Source organism: Crotalus tigris, unplaced genomic scaffold (assembly GCF_016545835.1).
Source record: "Crotalus tigris isolate CLP2741 ecotype Arizona unplaced genomic scaffold, ASM1654583v1 scf7180000018484.1034840, whole genome shotgun sequence".
Classification (NCBI taxonomy): domain Eukaryota; kingdom Metazoa; phylum Chordata; class Lepidosauria; order Squamata; family Viperidae; genus Crotalus; species Crotalus tigris.
Window position 1 is genome coordinate 799061 of NW_024097032.1, and position 16440 is coordinate 815500.

Genomic DNA, 16440 nt, shown 5'->3' on the forward strand with positions numbered 1-16440 from the left:
GAATAATAATCACACTGGTTTGGAGAGCCAACTTTCACAGTTGGGATGACTGCTATTGCAAGTTTACTGTACTTTATGAAATTATTAAGAAACAACTTGTAAATCTTTCAAGCAGAATGTCTCCTCTAAAATATTTCTAAATATTATCCTGTGATGGAAAGGCAGTGGCTTAATATGAGAGAAAAATTATATTCATGTCTTAATCTTAAACACATTAGCTGATACAAATATCCACTGATGACATGTGAAATAACCAGCAACTTTCATATTCACTGTATATTAGTTTTGTGTAAAAGAAAAAAAAAGTTTCTGTGGGCAACTTTTCTCATGTTACGTTCTTCTGCTCAGTGCATAAATGAGGCAAATTTATTTATTTGATTAATTTATATAGCTGCTCTACATATATAACTCCTTTTTTAGCATAGAAGTACATGCCAACCACATTTTTGGAAGGAAGGTCCACTGATTTCAATGGAATTTACTATCTCATGTTTATTTAGGAATGGAGCCAAAGTCTTGTATTTGTTGCCAAAGCCTTGTATCTACTGAATGAATACTCAAATACTGCAAAATTGTGTCTGGGGTGTTTATATATATATGTATAGGCACTGAAGGAAGTTTATCTTAAATATGCTGTTTGGGCATTCCCCAAAGCCTTTTGAAACATTATGTTCTTTTAGAACAGGATTTATTCGTCTGATTTTTTTAAAACTTAAGGATCTAATTGAGATGTATATTTATAACATCTTCAAAAGGTCCAAGGAGGAAATGAGGCCACTCTTATATACTTTTGCAGATGTTGGGTAGGAACTTCAAACAAACAAAGAAACCTCATTATCTTACACTCATAGCAACCTGATGGGGGGGGGGAGGAGGGACTAGACACAATTGAAAAGTCAGCTGAAGAGATACAATTTTTGTCAAGGACTTTGGAACCTCTTTTGCTGTAACAGTTCTGACAACTATGCCTTTCCCGTTTGTGGATCAATGTCAGTATTCCTGCTTTCATTTTACACATGAGAAAGCAGGCATGATAGGTGGGCTAAAACGTCAAGCTGGTGGCCACAACTGCATATCTGAAGCCCTGTCCCATTTTATGTACATCATATGCATAGCACAAGTTAGAAAAAGTCCAATCATAGTCACCAGATTGATTTCCTCTGAGAAGACTTAAGGTTTAGCATTAAGATATGCAACAGAAGACTCACTTCCAATTGAGGCCAAACAGACCCTTCAGGAAATGAGTCTGATTCCTAGCAAGGTACCATTGCAGGACAGCAGTTCCTTTAAAATATATAGAAAAATAAAAACTGAACCCCACTTTCTATTTCTTCCATCCAAATATACTTTGGTCTGCTAAGGCTTGGCAAGGTGGGGGTGGTAGGGAGATGGAGAAAGGACCATCTCTATGGCTGCACTTTTAGGGATTGGGAATGGCTAACGCCCCTCTCCCCAATTTACTTGAGGTGGCAGGCTGGGGCTGCATGCTGTCACCTATCGGACACAAAATAAACAAAGCAATCTGGAGCTAATTCAAGCAGGATCAGGATATGGCTGGAAAGGCCTTACAGGGGGGAGAATGGGGAGAGAAAGGGGGGAGGAGGCGCAGGGGGCAAACAATGGCTCTGTGAAGCTGAACAGCAGCTTGGACAGGAAGGCTCTGCAGACAGGCTGGCAGACAGCTGTCAGCCATTCCAACAACATTTCCTGCAGCCAATGAAAACTGGCCAGCATCTAACCTCCCGAGCCAGCTCAGGAACACCAACAAAGGATTAAACATTTCAGCATTAGCGGCCTGTGTGTCACGGACATAATTTAGTGTCAGGGATATTCTAACTGCACGTGGCTTCTTTTTCCTCTTCCTCTCCTTGCCCTCCCCCATTCACAAATAAAGAGCAGCTGCAATTAAAGTACCATATCTGCAAAACACAGGCCCAAAGCCAATACACTGGCTTTATTTACTGTGAATTGCAACTGAGTTCAGGCAGTCAGACATATAGTATGTACATCTGTTTTGTAAATCAGTCTTTTCCCTAGAGTGACATGTATTTTCAACTATTAAAGATGCAATAACATCAGACCCCCCCCCAAAAAATTAAAACTTTGCATCTAAATGTTTTAAAACAGACCTAAGAATTATTCTAAAAGAAATAATTCACACCTAAATATTGAAAATACTTATTATATATATATGACTTCAAATAATATATAATGCTGATAAGCACTTTGCACTTCTAAACATTACAAAAATTACTTCTCAATCAAATAGTAATCTGTCCATCTATTTTTTTCCCTGTTAAAGCTAAATGAAGAGCCAGTTTGGTATAGTGGTTAAGGCTCCAGGCTAGAAAATGGGAAACCAGGAGTCCTGCCTTAGGCACAATGCCAGGTGGATGATTTGGGGCCAGTCACTTTCTCTCAGCCCAAGGAAAGGCCAATGGCAAACAACTTAAAAAAAAAAAAACTTTGCCAAGAAATCTGTGGGGACTTGTCCAGACAGACCAAGAATTGGACATGAGTGAACGGAAGGAAAACAAAACAAACTAAATTGGTCATATTGTGTTTCTCTCTTTTAAAAAATAGCCTAAGTACATCTTTTCCATGCACATCTGCACTACTCTTAAGAAATGGATAGTCATTTCCATATATTCAGAAAGAAATTAACAGCAAATTCTACAGATGTCATATAATAACAGACTGATTTAAGATATAGATTCAGTGGCAAACTATATTATCACGTCTCTGATTTCATAAAGAGCTAAATTTCAAAAAAAATAATGTCTTAGGATTGTTCCAAATAATTTATATGTATTTACCTTGAAATAAGGAGCAAAAATAATCAAAATGTGTATAGTTTGGCTTAGCTGAGGGTCAGATATGACCTTAATAATCTCTGATACAAATTCTACTAAATATTCACAAATTATCTGAAACAGATTTAGCAGAGCAGAGTTCTCACTGACTCTTTAGTTTCTCAAGGCCCATCTTCAAATATTGCCAGATATTTATTTTCATCTGGGCTAAGTCCCAAAGGTGCTTTTTCAAGAGGCAACTCGACTTTCTTGTTTTTCTTTGAAGACATTCGCTTCTTATCCAAGAAGCTTCTTCAGCTCTGACTGGATGGTGGGGAATGGAAGGATTCCTTGCAAACAGCTGGTCATTTGCATTCTTTTAGAAACTCATTGAGGCCACTTGGAGGTTAATCTATGTCCTCAAAGTCACCTGAGTGGTGCAAATGGATGTGGAGCCTTCTTGGAACTGCTGAAAGGAATGTGTTGTAGACTGGAGATAGGAGATGTCGTATCCCTCCCCCTCTATTGAGAGGCTTGTTCAATTTTCAGTTCCAGTTGCCTCTTGAAAAAGTACCTTTTGTAAAAGATTGGATGGATTTGAAAAATACTAGAGTTTTAACAATAGAAGGACATGACTTGCAAGCAGGGTGGCATGCATTCCTATGGGACGAAAAACATAAAATACACAGATATTTTCAAAGACACATAGTTAGGAATGCATTGCTACAGACTTGGGAAAAAATAAAACAAAAACATTATATAAGAATTCCAATGTGGTTATCCCCAACAGAAGCTCTGAAATACCAAAACCTATTGGATATAAATAAGATAATTAGATACAAGGAATTAGTAAATGAACAGGTAAATTTGAAAACAAAACAAAACAAGAATTGGAACAAGACATTGGCAGAGAGATTGATTGGTGGACATTTACACAAATTCAATCTAAATATAAAGAGGACAAAAAATTATATGAAATCCAAAAAGAGCCGCAAGAATTGGATAAAATTATACATGGAACAGAAATAAAATTAATTAGCAATTTATACAAATACCTATTGAGATATAAAATGGAAGACGAGGTTGTCAAAGACACAATGATTAGATGGGCAAAATTTTTTGGATATAATATAGAATTGGAGAAATGGGAAAAAATATGGGAAATAAATATAAAATTGACTATGTCAGCGGCATTCAAGGAAAACTAGTTGAAGTTGTTTTACAGATGGCATCTTCCACCAGCAAAGCTTGCCAAGATGTTCCAGAATAATTCGCCAACATGTTGGAAATGTAAAAAAGTATATGGAACATATTATCATCTATGGTGGACATGCCCAGTTGCAAAAAAATATTGGTCTACAATAAGAAAATGGATCCAAGAAATAATAGACCAACCCGTAGACTGGAAACCAGAGATCTTTTTGTTGGGTATTTTAAATAGAAAATATAGTAAAGAAATATGGTACTTAATTTTACATATAATAATGGCGACAAGAATAGCATATGCACAGTGCTGGAAAAATGAGAATATACCATCAGAGGAAGAAGTGATAAGAAAAATCCTGGACTGTGCTGAGATGGACAAATTAACAAAAGAGATAAAAGAAAAGGAAGACACAGAGTATTATATAGTATGGAACAAGTTGTATGTCTGGTTGGAGACTAGAATTAATAGAAGAGAATAAATATGGAAAGGTCAAAAGTGAAAATATGTGTATAATAATGTATAATAATAATAATATGAATTATTCTTAGTAAGAAGTAGAACATGAAAGAAGAAAAATGTAAATAAGAAATAACGGGGCTATAAGGACAAATATTCTAAAGAAGAATAAGGGAGAAATGTAAATATTAGATTACCGTTATGTAATTGCTGTAAAAAAAGGAGGAGTATATATATATTGTGTGTATGCGTGTTATGTTTTGTTTTGTTCTGTTTTGTCTTGTTGGTTAAAAATAAAATTAAAAAAAAAGAAAAAAAAAGAAAAAGCACCTTTTGGATGACTGAGAATCTCCATAGACATGGGGGCTAAGGTCTTACATGCCTACTTTTTTCCCAAGTAAAGCAGATTTAATTTTGCTTTTTTAAAATTATGCTTAATGTGTCATGTACTTCGGCTTTTTTTTTTTTTTTATTGAATTTTTTCAAAAATTTTACAAATAAACATCCACCCCCCCCTCCCAAACCACCCCACCCTCCCCCCCCGACTTCCCAGAACTGAATATAGGATTATTTAACAAATTTTAAAAAATAACGTATACAATTTATAAGATAATTAATAATAATAATAAAAATCATAATAATAATATATATAATAATAATATACGTAACATAAACTTTAAAGTAAATAATATATATTAAAAAAAAAGAGGAAGAAAAAAGGGAAAGAGAAAAGAGAGAGAGAAAGAAAAAAGAAAGAGGTAGGCGAAAAATAAAACATATATAAAAAAGTATATAAATAATAATACAGAAGAAGAAAGAAAGAAAGAAAAATGCTTCAAAGAATGATCCAAAGAAAATGTCCATTATGTACTCTAATTTACAGCCGAAATGCTGGAGATGTGGACACTTGGATGCTACTTATTATCATATCTGGTGGACATGTAAGCATATAAAAGCTTTTTGGATTAAGATATGGTGGAATATTCAGAGAATTTTTAGAAGGAGGGTAAAATTTACTCCGCAATTATTTTTATTAGGTATTGTTACTGATTGTGATGCTAGGGAGGTTATATTGATGCTAAATTTGATTACAGCCGCTAGGCTGTTAATAGGACAATATTGGAAGAAGGAATCCTTGCCTATTTTACAAGAGTGGTTTTATAAAGTTTCGTATTTGGCAGAAATGGCAAAGATTTCGGCTTTTTTAAAGGAGCAATCTCAAGAGAAATTTTTTGCGGTATGGGAAAAATGGATAAATTTTATACAACATAATTTGGATATGGAAAAATATTATTTAGCTTTTTTATAACTTGTAATGATTGTTTTTTTTGTACTTCGGCTTTTTCTGATTTTCAAGAATTCCCCATTTGGTTCAGAGTTTTACCAAAAAGAAGTAAACATACTTTGTCTCTAGATCTCTTTTCCCTAACATTTTTTCTTAACAGCTATTGCAGAATATAGCACAAAGGCACTAGGGACAATACTAGGAGGACTTTCAGAATAACTTAGCGACATACAAAAAAGTATCGGTACCCATGGAAATAACATTCTCTTCCTCTCATCTATCTTCATAACGTAAATATTTTTAAGTACCCTCTTAAGCGGATTTTCAGCTGACTCTTTCCTGACTTAGAAACCAAGAGCCATACAAGAACTTTCCCTAATCTGATGGTCTCCAGATGTACTGTGCATGTATCGTGCAGAATTCCCAGGCAATATAGCCAAACTTGGGTCTCCAAGCACCTGATGCATTTAAACCTGGAAGTGGCTGCTAATAATGAGGCTATTTCCATCCTTGTGAGTTTGGACATCTGTTTCCCACATTATTATTATTAAAGTCTCAGACATAATATAGGAAGGTACAGAGGAAAATAATGCAAAAGGAGATAAAACAAGATTTAACAGAGGGGTTATGAAAAGTAAAGCAACAGCAGAATGGGAAGGAATTGATTCAGACATAATAGGATCAGGACCCTGAGTAGGAAACTATGAGATTCACTAAAACTATTTTTAATTCAGAATGAATAAATTAAAAATGTAAATGCACATTAGGGTGAAGGTACTCTTTAGATAGCTTCATGGACATTTTTTATGGGGACGCAATTCATACAAAATATTCAATGGACCACTGTTGTTCACTCATGACAGAAAAATAATAATAGTCTTAGATGGTAAGTTACTGTAAGATACCAATGTTGTGATAGGAAAGTGATTTATTAATGCAGTCAATAATGAAGAAAACAATTGCTTATGTTTATGCATTTGTCTCTAAAGCAAAAACGGATTCTGCAACCTGATCTGCTGGTATTTGTAATAGAATACCACAATAGATAGATATACAGGCAGACAGGTAGATAAACATTTACACTGTCTGGCCCACCATGGAAAAATAAATACCAAGTTGTTTTTATTTAAGTTGTTTTGAAGATCATGCTCCATCTTTATCCAACTCTTTTAGAATACATTAACTGTTGTAAGCTGTTTTAGGGGGGAAATGGCTTAGGGCTTTGAGAGGATCATATATGCACAGATCAGGAATATGCAAAAATCGAAGGAAATGATCTTTCTGAATTTCAAATCAAAGTTAGATTGAATTTCATGTTGTACATTTCTTAAGTGAATTAGTAAAATAGTTTGAAAGAGCTTGGGAATAATCTTTCTAGCTTTTCAAATCTTCTGAAGTTTATAGAGCTATGTGGGATAGATGAATAAGAACAAAACAGAAAGAAAAATATCGGTAGAGCAAAGCTTATCTTTATATTTTCTCAGGTATTATGTTCTACCATACATTTAGCATATATGTCTGGAGAAGAGCTTATGCCATCTGGATCCAAATAATCATTGGTTATTACATACATCTCAGTAAATTTATTTCAGATAATAAATATAGTCTAGTAATTATAATCTCAAATCTGTAGCCTAATCAAAACTTATTTCTAATGTGGCTTTGATAGTGGAAAAGCTCCGTGTATCTGCAGAACCACAATAAGCCAAATTGAGATAATATTAATGTTAGGTTATATTATTTGGTTACTGGTGTTCTGGGTTCTTACGAAAGTATAAATAACTTTCTTATCTTTTGTGGTGGGCATATTATGGTTCTCTCTCACACACACAAACACACACACCATTTTTATCAACATTTTTTTCAGAGGCTGGTTATGTTTCAAAACAGGCTCTTGTTGCAAGGCTTTGGCTCTGTTGCCAATACAAGTCAAAATCCAATGTTAGGTGCAAAGCTGGAAAAATAAACACTAACGCCATCTCAAATTAATAGAATGTCTTTATCAATGCTACTCTACTTTAGAAGCATGAACAGCATTGTCTTCATTAGCACATACCTAAGGGGATTGCTATTATATATACCAGAGGCAATGAATTTTTGGTTTATATATCATAAGCAGTCTGTAGTATTAAAAGCCATAAAGCACAAAATGGAGAAATGAAATCTGACATAAACCCTGAGGCCTGATCAATCACATAGTGACACAATCACAGTCTGAATAGTAGTGACACATGGGCTTTTTACATGTCAAGAAAAAGACAAAGTAATAATTAAATAGAAAAACCTTTGCAGGTGTATAGCCAGCCTCAACATTTCATTGTCTTCTTCCATGCCATTACAATATCTAAAAAAATACGATGTGTGAAATTATTTATTATTTGGGGAAAACAAAACAATTTTGAAGCATTAAAAATCCCAGAAAAATGAACAGCGTAAATGCTATTCTTACAGAATATGCCACACGACTGCAAGAAAAATCAAATAATGGAACGGCTTGCCTTCTGGAGTTGTGATTGCTTTCTCGCTAGAAGTTTTCAAGAAAAGTTTGGACATTAATTTGTCCAGGATAGTATAAATGCCTTGGGCAGGGGTTGGACTAGAAGATCTCCATGGTCCCTTCCAGCCCTATGATTCTATGATTTAATATTTATTAGCAAAATTGTCTCATGGGGCATTCAGAACTATACCCAGTATTCCTTATTTAACTCTGGTAAAATTTACATTAAAATACTATATTAGTGAGCATATTTGCCTCATTATGTATTGGCAAGGAATTCACCCTTTTTTCTTGAGATAAGTGATTTCCCATATTGGGGAAATCTATGATCTCTGCCCTCTCCTTTTTTGGATCATTTGTCTGAACTAAAAAAGGGAAGCTTAGAAAAATATCTCTCCTTACATTTACTTTTGAACTGTATTAGACATTCAGGGGACAAGAGCAAAATCCTTTCTAAAACATTTTTTCAATATGCATTTGCTACTTAGTGCTGCTGTTCTTTTGCTGAAAGAGGATATACACTGTAAGGGAAAAATGCAGGTGACAGAAGATGGTTATTAAGTTCATATCCCCTTGGAATAAAATGTATCCAGCCTCCCCAACCTTTTTTAGACTTATGTACAGTGAAGTCCACTAACTTCTAAGATGGTTTCTCCACACTCAAGATCTTCATAAATAATAACATAAATTGAATTCCATTCCAGTTAGCCTACATCCACTGCTATATATTCAGGGGAGTTGAAATATTAAATCCTGCTTCCAAACCTCAGAGCCCCTCTTCCAATGAGTATTTTGCCTTTCATATACTGTGTCTCATTGCCAAGACATTTTCAGGCATGTTGATAAAAGAATCTCAAATGCCATGTGCTAATGCAAAATAATTCTTTCTGATGTTGAATTTAAATTGTCAAGTTAATGTACTGGAGGCATTATTACTAAGCAGTCCTCTAAAGCCAGCAAAATTTTCAGACTTCCATATACCACCCATCTCACAAGCCAAAGTGACTCTGAGCACTTCATTGTTCAATGCAACCCACAATCTTTTGCACCTTATGATAGATTTTTATGTTATATACACTTTGCACACTGTGCTCAGCCATGCTTTGTTTTAATAATTTGCCAAATAAGTAAAAATCAACACAGCACCCTAACCCACAATCTATAGTTTATATAAGGAAATAGATGGATTCACATGAAATATGATTAATCCAAAATCAAAAGAAATGCATTATTGGTTAGTGTGAACCTATGTACACATCTTCCTTAGTTTGTTTCTTCTCTGTATTCCAAGGATCATCTTGGATAAGAACAAATGAAATCTGTTCCAGACTCAACCAGAAAATCAATAAAATATTCATAAGGATACACAAGCATTGAGTCTCATAATTTGAGATGGTAACATAGGAACCAACTAATTTTTCTATACATCTCTCAAGAGTTTCCTACCTCAAGTTATAATAGCTGGGTTTAAAAGCAATTGGAGCCTAAAACCTTTGAAGGTCATTCAGATGCCTCTCCTTAGTAAGATCAAAGGTAAGGGGAAAATCTTGGGAATTAATAGCACTATATTGCACTGCTTTAAGAGTATTGATGATTTATTTTTTAAAGCAATTTCATATTAGCATAAAGTTAGTTCCTTAATAAGAGATAAATAAGCTAAGAAATCAATAACAAGCCGCACAATATAACTTTGAAAAAAGGAATTGGGACCATCTGTTGAGCCTGGAGTCTGGCTATACACATGCGTGTGCACGCACACACATCTTAAAAGCAATAAAGAGACACTAATATGTCAAGAATTATATAAGGTGGTACCAATATGAAACGTCTGAAACATGTACTTATTTAAAAGGCATGTGGCTATAATTTAAGCAAGGGGCAAACCTGCCACAAATTCAAGTTGTTCTGTTCACATCAGCTTGGAGAATTTAGAACTGACTGCCAAAAACAGCATTGGAAGCCTGTGATTTCAATTTTATTATAAATTTTTTAAACTGTGGGAGTGAATCCTTCCAAAACTTATAAAAGAGAAGGATTAGTAATATGTACTATATTTATTAATTATGTAGCTTCTATGAAAGCTTTAATTCAGAGTTTGACTGAGCCACTTAATTTCTAACCTCAGGCATTCCCACTGACCTGGATTCTTGAATTTCTGTACTTCAAGGATTAAGCAGCTCCCTCCTCTCTCCCTTTTGGTCTTTGTGTATTGTGTGTTTCAATCCTGTCCACAATGAATAATTTCTGTGGTAAGTATATTCTTCTCCTAGCAAGATTAGCTCCTTCCCACTCATCCTGCTAAACCTTTTAAAAATGCACCCATTTTTAAACCCATATATTGAAGACTTCTGCTCTCAGTCTGAACTCCAAAATCACCTCCAACATTAGGTATTTTACAACTTTCATTTTAAAGCCTACTTGTGATACATGTGTAGAGTATACACAGCAGTTTTCTGAAAATTTTTAAAATGCTGTTAATGCATGATTAGATGATTGCACATTATCAGTATTTGAAGCATTTAAATTATCCCAATCCAGTCCTGAGTACATGAAAACATAATAGAAGACATATATTGTTTGAAAAATTAATCAGTACACTGAAATTCCTCTATTTTTATTTTATTTGTTAAATTTATTTGATTAGTTTGCAAATAACTCCTTTATTTGTACAGGAAAAAGAAAGGCTTATGTATTGGAACAAGAAAGCAAATCACAAAAATGGAAACAAGGGGACAACATACAAGGCATATACTTAGTAAATAACTGCACTTATAACTTGTTGTAATATACAGTAACTAATCTGGAGGCAGGCACACAAATACTGTATTAAGGAGGACCAGCTCTGGGTGGGAGGGGGGACTACTTCCTTGCCATCAGGCAGAGCAAATGTTAGTTTTTTTAAATGCCAATTTTCATTGGTAAATTAGAATGAATTCTCTTATATTCCATTCTCTGATTCTAGTAGAGAATTAGTGTGCTGGCTGGGGAAGTCTGGGAATTAACATCTACACATCTTAAAGTTCCCAAGTTTGAAAAATATGTTGGCGAAGGACTGGCCCACGGTGCCTCAGCCTAGCCCGGCCCAGGGCGGCTGGGCACTGATCTACAACGAGGCCAGCTTAGATCCACCGAAATGCCCTGGAACCAATGAGGGACCATTCCTGCCCTGCCCTCTGGGCGCATGCACAGGAGGCAGTGAACGTGTGAGGCCTGACATCCCTGGGGACTGATTTCTGAACGCTTCCCTTCCACCCAGGACGCCAGCCGTCACTGGCTCCAGGGCAGCACTGCGGATCTAAGGCTGACCACATTCCACACCAAATTGTAGATCAGCACTAGCGCCTCCATGCCCCACTCACTGGCCTAGCCTCGCAGCCTGCAAGGCTTCCCTTTCCCAGGGACCACCCCACTCCAGATGGGAAAGCCACGGCCGCCGGCAGCATGACCACCAGCAATGCTGCCAATCTTTCCCCTTCCCCTCGCCTCTTCCTGAGCACGGAGGAGACAGAATGGGACCCGTGCACGTGTTTGTGTGAGTGTGCGCACGCGTGGGGGGGTCTCACTTCTTGCAGCCCCACGTTGTGATATTGGGGAAGAAAAGAATGGGAGAGGTAAGAGAAGCTGTGATGGGAGCTTCTTGCAGCCTTCCATGGGGCTGTGGGCGGGAGCTGAGGGGGGACAGGGCACGATGTGATTGGCAGCACATTGAGAAAAAGAAACAAGTACTAAAAAAAAAAAACAGTTTTCATTAGTTTACAGCCTGCCATCGCAGAAAGTTTCTATTGAGGGTGCAGGGCTACAAGGGGTGACACACACACACACACGTGTATGCGCGCACACACAGACATGTGCGCAGGTCTAGGAGAGGTAAGCTGAGCCACGCAGAGGCAATGATAGGGATAAGTGGAAGCCTTTGCCCACCACTGTCTGCCTGTTGCTATCTCTGCCTGGGGCCTCTGGCAGCTTAAAAAAAAAGGAAGGAAGGAAGGAAGGAAGGAAGGAAGGAAGGAAGGAAGGAAGGAAGGGAGGGAGGGAGGGAGGGAGGGAAAGAGGAAGGAAGGAGAGGCAACTTGGTTGGAGATACCTCAGTTCAAAGGAGAAAGCAATTTTGTGTTCTGTGTTGTCACAGACAGGACTTTGTTGGCAATTCAAGTTAACACTGGTACTTGAATTGTAAGCTCTTAGGAAAGTATCCCCTCCTTCGATGTTGCATGCAGCCATTTCCAGTGGGGAAAAGAGGACAAAGCAGAGTGGGGAAAATATTTTCCTTTGGTATATTTCCAGTCTGAATTAGACCAAGACAGGGTCCTTATAGGGAAGCCCTTTTAAGGATTATGTATTAATAGAAAAGGAATTAACTTACCTCTGTTCCTAAATGCTAAAGCTGTTTCACTTAAAAAACAGAGGAGTTTTGATCAACTATCACAGCCACCATTTTGATAGTTTTCCTCCACTGTGGACGCCCCCACTAAATGCAAGTACAGGATAAACTGAGCCTGGTTTGTTCTGAGTCTTTTAAGTGGCCACAGACTACTAGCAAAATGTTTCCCCTTTTGCATTTGAGCATCCAAGTAGGGACAAGGAAAGGAGAAAATGAAAGAGAAAAGAAGGAAAGACAGGAAGGAAGAAGAAAGGAGAATAAAGAGTGAAGGAAAAAGAAGAAAAGGGAAGGAAGGAAGGAAGGAAGGAAGGAAGGAAGGAAGGAAGGAAAGAAGGAAGGAAGGGGATTATAATGAGAGAGAGGGAGTGTCTGAGGGAAGTCCTGCCTTAGCACTTGGCCACCAGCCTTTCGCCATCCCCTTGTTCCTCCTCCTGATCTCTCCTGGTAGTCTCCCATCCTATTGCTGAGGATGCTTTAGTTACAAAACCAGGTCTCCTCGCGTGGAGAGGGAATGGGCCTCCCTCTGACCCATACACGTTGCCCTCCCGTGCACACCATGAGCAACCGGGCCAAGAAGAGCAAGAACAACAGCAGCAGCTTCAAGGAGGAGGTAAGCACAGCAAAGCGCCCCCTTGGGAAAGCTGTGGGGTCCCGGTGCCCTGGAAGCTCGAGGACCAGGCTGGGCAGTTTCCGTCCACTGCCCAGGGTCCCAGACAGCCTGCGTCACCGTCCGGGGGTCCTCTGCATGGCCTGAGAAGGACAGCGAGGCTCCTCTGGTGGACAAGAGTTTGGTACTCGCCCTGGTCTCGCCTTCCTCCGCTGGAGATAGTGGATCCCCCCAACCCCACCTGGACCACACAGGTGTCCCCTGACACAAGCGACAATGAGCTGGCCATGCCCCCCCGGCACCCCTGCTACACCCCACGCCTCTCCGAGGTCAACCACAACCCTGATGTGCCCCTCAGTGAAATTGAATTTGACACCCCTGCCCTAGATCTTTAAGTCCTAATTTTAGAAGTTCAGTAACCATATACACTAACTGGGTTCCTGATTTCAGCTAGATTATTTAGTACTCTCTGCTACTCTCTACTGAAACAAGGATGAAGAATTTACATTCTTCCACATGTTGTATTATAACTCCCAGCAAGTTCAGCTAATAAGACTATGGTGAGGGATGCTGAATGACAACATCTAGACAGCAATACATTTTTCGCTGCTGCACCAGAAAGCCAGCCCAGACTACAAATAGCATACCAAAGATCAGGATGCTTACTAAATTGTTCTAGCTGTTGATGGAAGAGAACGTACTCAGCTCTTTTTAGCTGATTGTTTTGCTACAAGGTACCATAACAGTAGGAAAGTAATACAGAAAAGGTTACACTTCAAAACAAAGAAAACTGTAAATGAAACTAATCTGTAACTATGATGGTTAAGTAAATTTCATATCTTGTAGCACCCTCTTCTGGAAATTACCAGATATACAGTAGTAGGCACAGCCTTCTCCACAGTTTTATATTTATTTCTATGTGCTGAACTTCTACATTTCACATAATTGCTAAAAATATAGGGTCTGCCAAGTAGCCACCTTATTTATGAGTTTCTATTATTTTGGTTAAGATAAGAACTAAAACAAAAATTGGTCTTACTTCAGTAGCAGAATCCATTTTCTGTAAGCTAAAAGTCCTAGGTTAAATCTGTTGAATACAGTCTCTCCTATTTGGAATTTAAAATTGCTGCGGAATTGACAATAGTGATGTAAATTATCTGACTCAGCATAAGCTAGCTTCCTATGGAAAAAAGTACAAATCTATGCAAAGTGTTTTACAATTATCTCATGTTTGGACTGTGAAAATTTTCCTGTTATTACTAAGGATGCCCTGTGAGGGTGAGTATGAAGCTAAATTAAAGTTATTTTTCCTTAAAAAGAGAAATTCTTAAAAACACCAGGACTACTTAAAAAAAATCTTTAAAATTATATGAAATATAAATATACAGTTAGTCCTTGAGTTATGACAATTGAGCCCAACATTTCTGTTGTTAAATGAGACATTTGTTAAGTGAGTTTTGCCCCATTTTATGACCTTTCTTGTCACAGTTAAGTCAATCATTGCAGGTGTTAAATTAATAACATAGTTGTTAAATGAATCCAGCTTCTCCATTGACTTTGTTTGTCAGAAGGTTGCAAAGGGTGATCACATGACCCGGGATATTGCAACCATCATAAATATGAGTCAGTTGCCAAGTATCTGAATTTTGATATTGTGATCATGGGGATGCTGCAAAGGTCGTGTAAAAAAGGGTTATAAGTCACTTTTTTCAGTGCCATTGTAACTTTGAATGATCACTAAATGATCTGTTTTAAATTGAGGACTACCTGTATAAGTAGAATTCTGGCAGATTTATTTAATAATTTACCTGAAGATGTTGTTAAGGTATTTTAAAGTATATCTAGATTCATTTTGCCTTTTTTACAAGTACTTTTAGATAATAGTCAAGTCATGAACTGAAATGTTCTTAATATATTTAGGTCAAACATTTCTTCCTTCTTTGCTATTCTTTCTGCCATAGAGATGGGGTATTTGTGTCTCAGAAGCTGACTGAATTTTATTGAGTTTACTGCAAGGTAAGGCCTATTTTTTATTTTTATTTTTTTGTAACTGTCTCATTCAGTCTGATGCAAGAGAATTTACTTTTGAAACCTCTAAGAAAAATAAGAGAATTCTGATGAAATTCTTAGGAATGATGTTCTTACATGTCTTAAAAGCCCAGCCTGTGGCTCTGTAGGTTTTTTTCTTGTATAATTATCTCTCTGGAATCATAATGGGTAAGTTGGTCTTTAATATATTTCTCTTGATTTCTCCTGTTTCAAGAAGTATAGAGTAAAATACAACAAAAAACTACAACCTAAAGAACTAAAGAAGCTTCTTGGATGAGAACCAAAATGTTTTTCCTTTAAAGGAAAAACAAAGACCAGTTGCCTTTTCAAAAAGCATCTTTGGGACAACCATGACCTGGATGACTGAGAACATCCATAGACAAACAACCCAGCAGTAACACTCTTTATTATTTTCAATAATTTTATTTTCTTTATTATTTTCAATAATAAAGTAACTTAAAATTGCCAAGAGAAATTAAAAACAATTTTTCAAAGATGCTTAATTATGGGAGAAAAACAGAGCCGAGGTGGCGCAGCAGTTAGAGTGCAGTCCTGCAGGCCACTTTAGCTGACTGTGTTCAGTAGGTCAGCAGTTCAAATCTCACTGGCTCAAGGTTGACTCAGCCTTCCATCCTTCCGGGGTAGGTAAAATGAGGACCCAGATTGTTGGGGGCAATGTAAATATATATATACATTGCTTACTGGTGTACACCGCTTAGAGAGTGCTTGCACTTAAAGCGGTATATAAGTCTCATAAATAAATAAAATAAATAAATTTTACAGAGGAAGACATTTTTTGAGAAACTACATGGCAATTCGAGAAAGTATCATATAAAATGAACTGTTCACTAACATAGTTATAAAAACTGGATAAAAATATTGTTCTATATCTAAAATGTCACAAGATCAGTTTTGCAAAGAACATGCCAAGTTTTCCATATATACTTTTACAACACCTGTATACAGCAAAGTTGGGCAAAACTAATGCACACCCTATAAGCAATATTTAGTCAGCTATATTTTAGTTTACTGTAAGTACACACATTAATAAGCTTGTTAGAGAACAAATTCTCAACACATCCATATACAGCAAACAAACATGTGTTGGAACTTGTATGTTATGCAACTACATCAATTGTTGCATGTATTGCATCATCTGCAAGTGT

The 16440-nt window shown here is 36.9% G+C and overlaps 1 protein-coding gene across 1 annotated transcript in view; it reads right to left on the reverse strand.

Moving 5' to 3' along the window:
- Nucleotides 1-16440, reverse strand: part of ARSB (arylsulfatase B) — a 71592-nt gene that overhangs the window by 47401 nt on the left and 7751 nt on the right. The window lies entirely within an intron of this gene.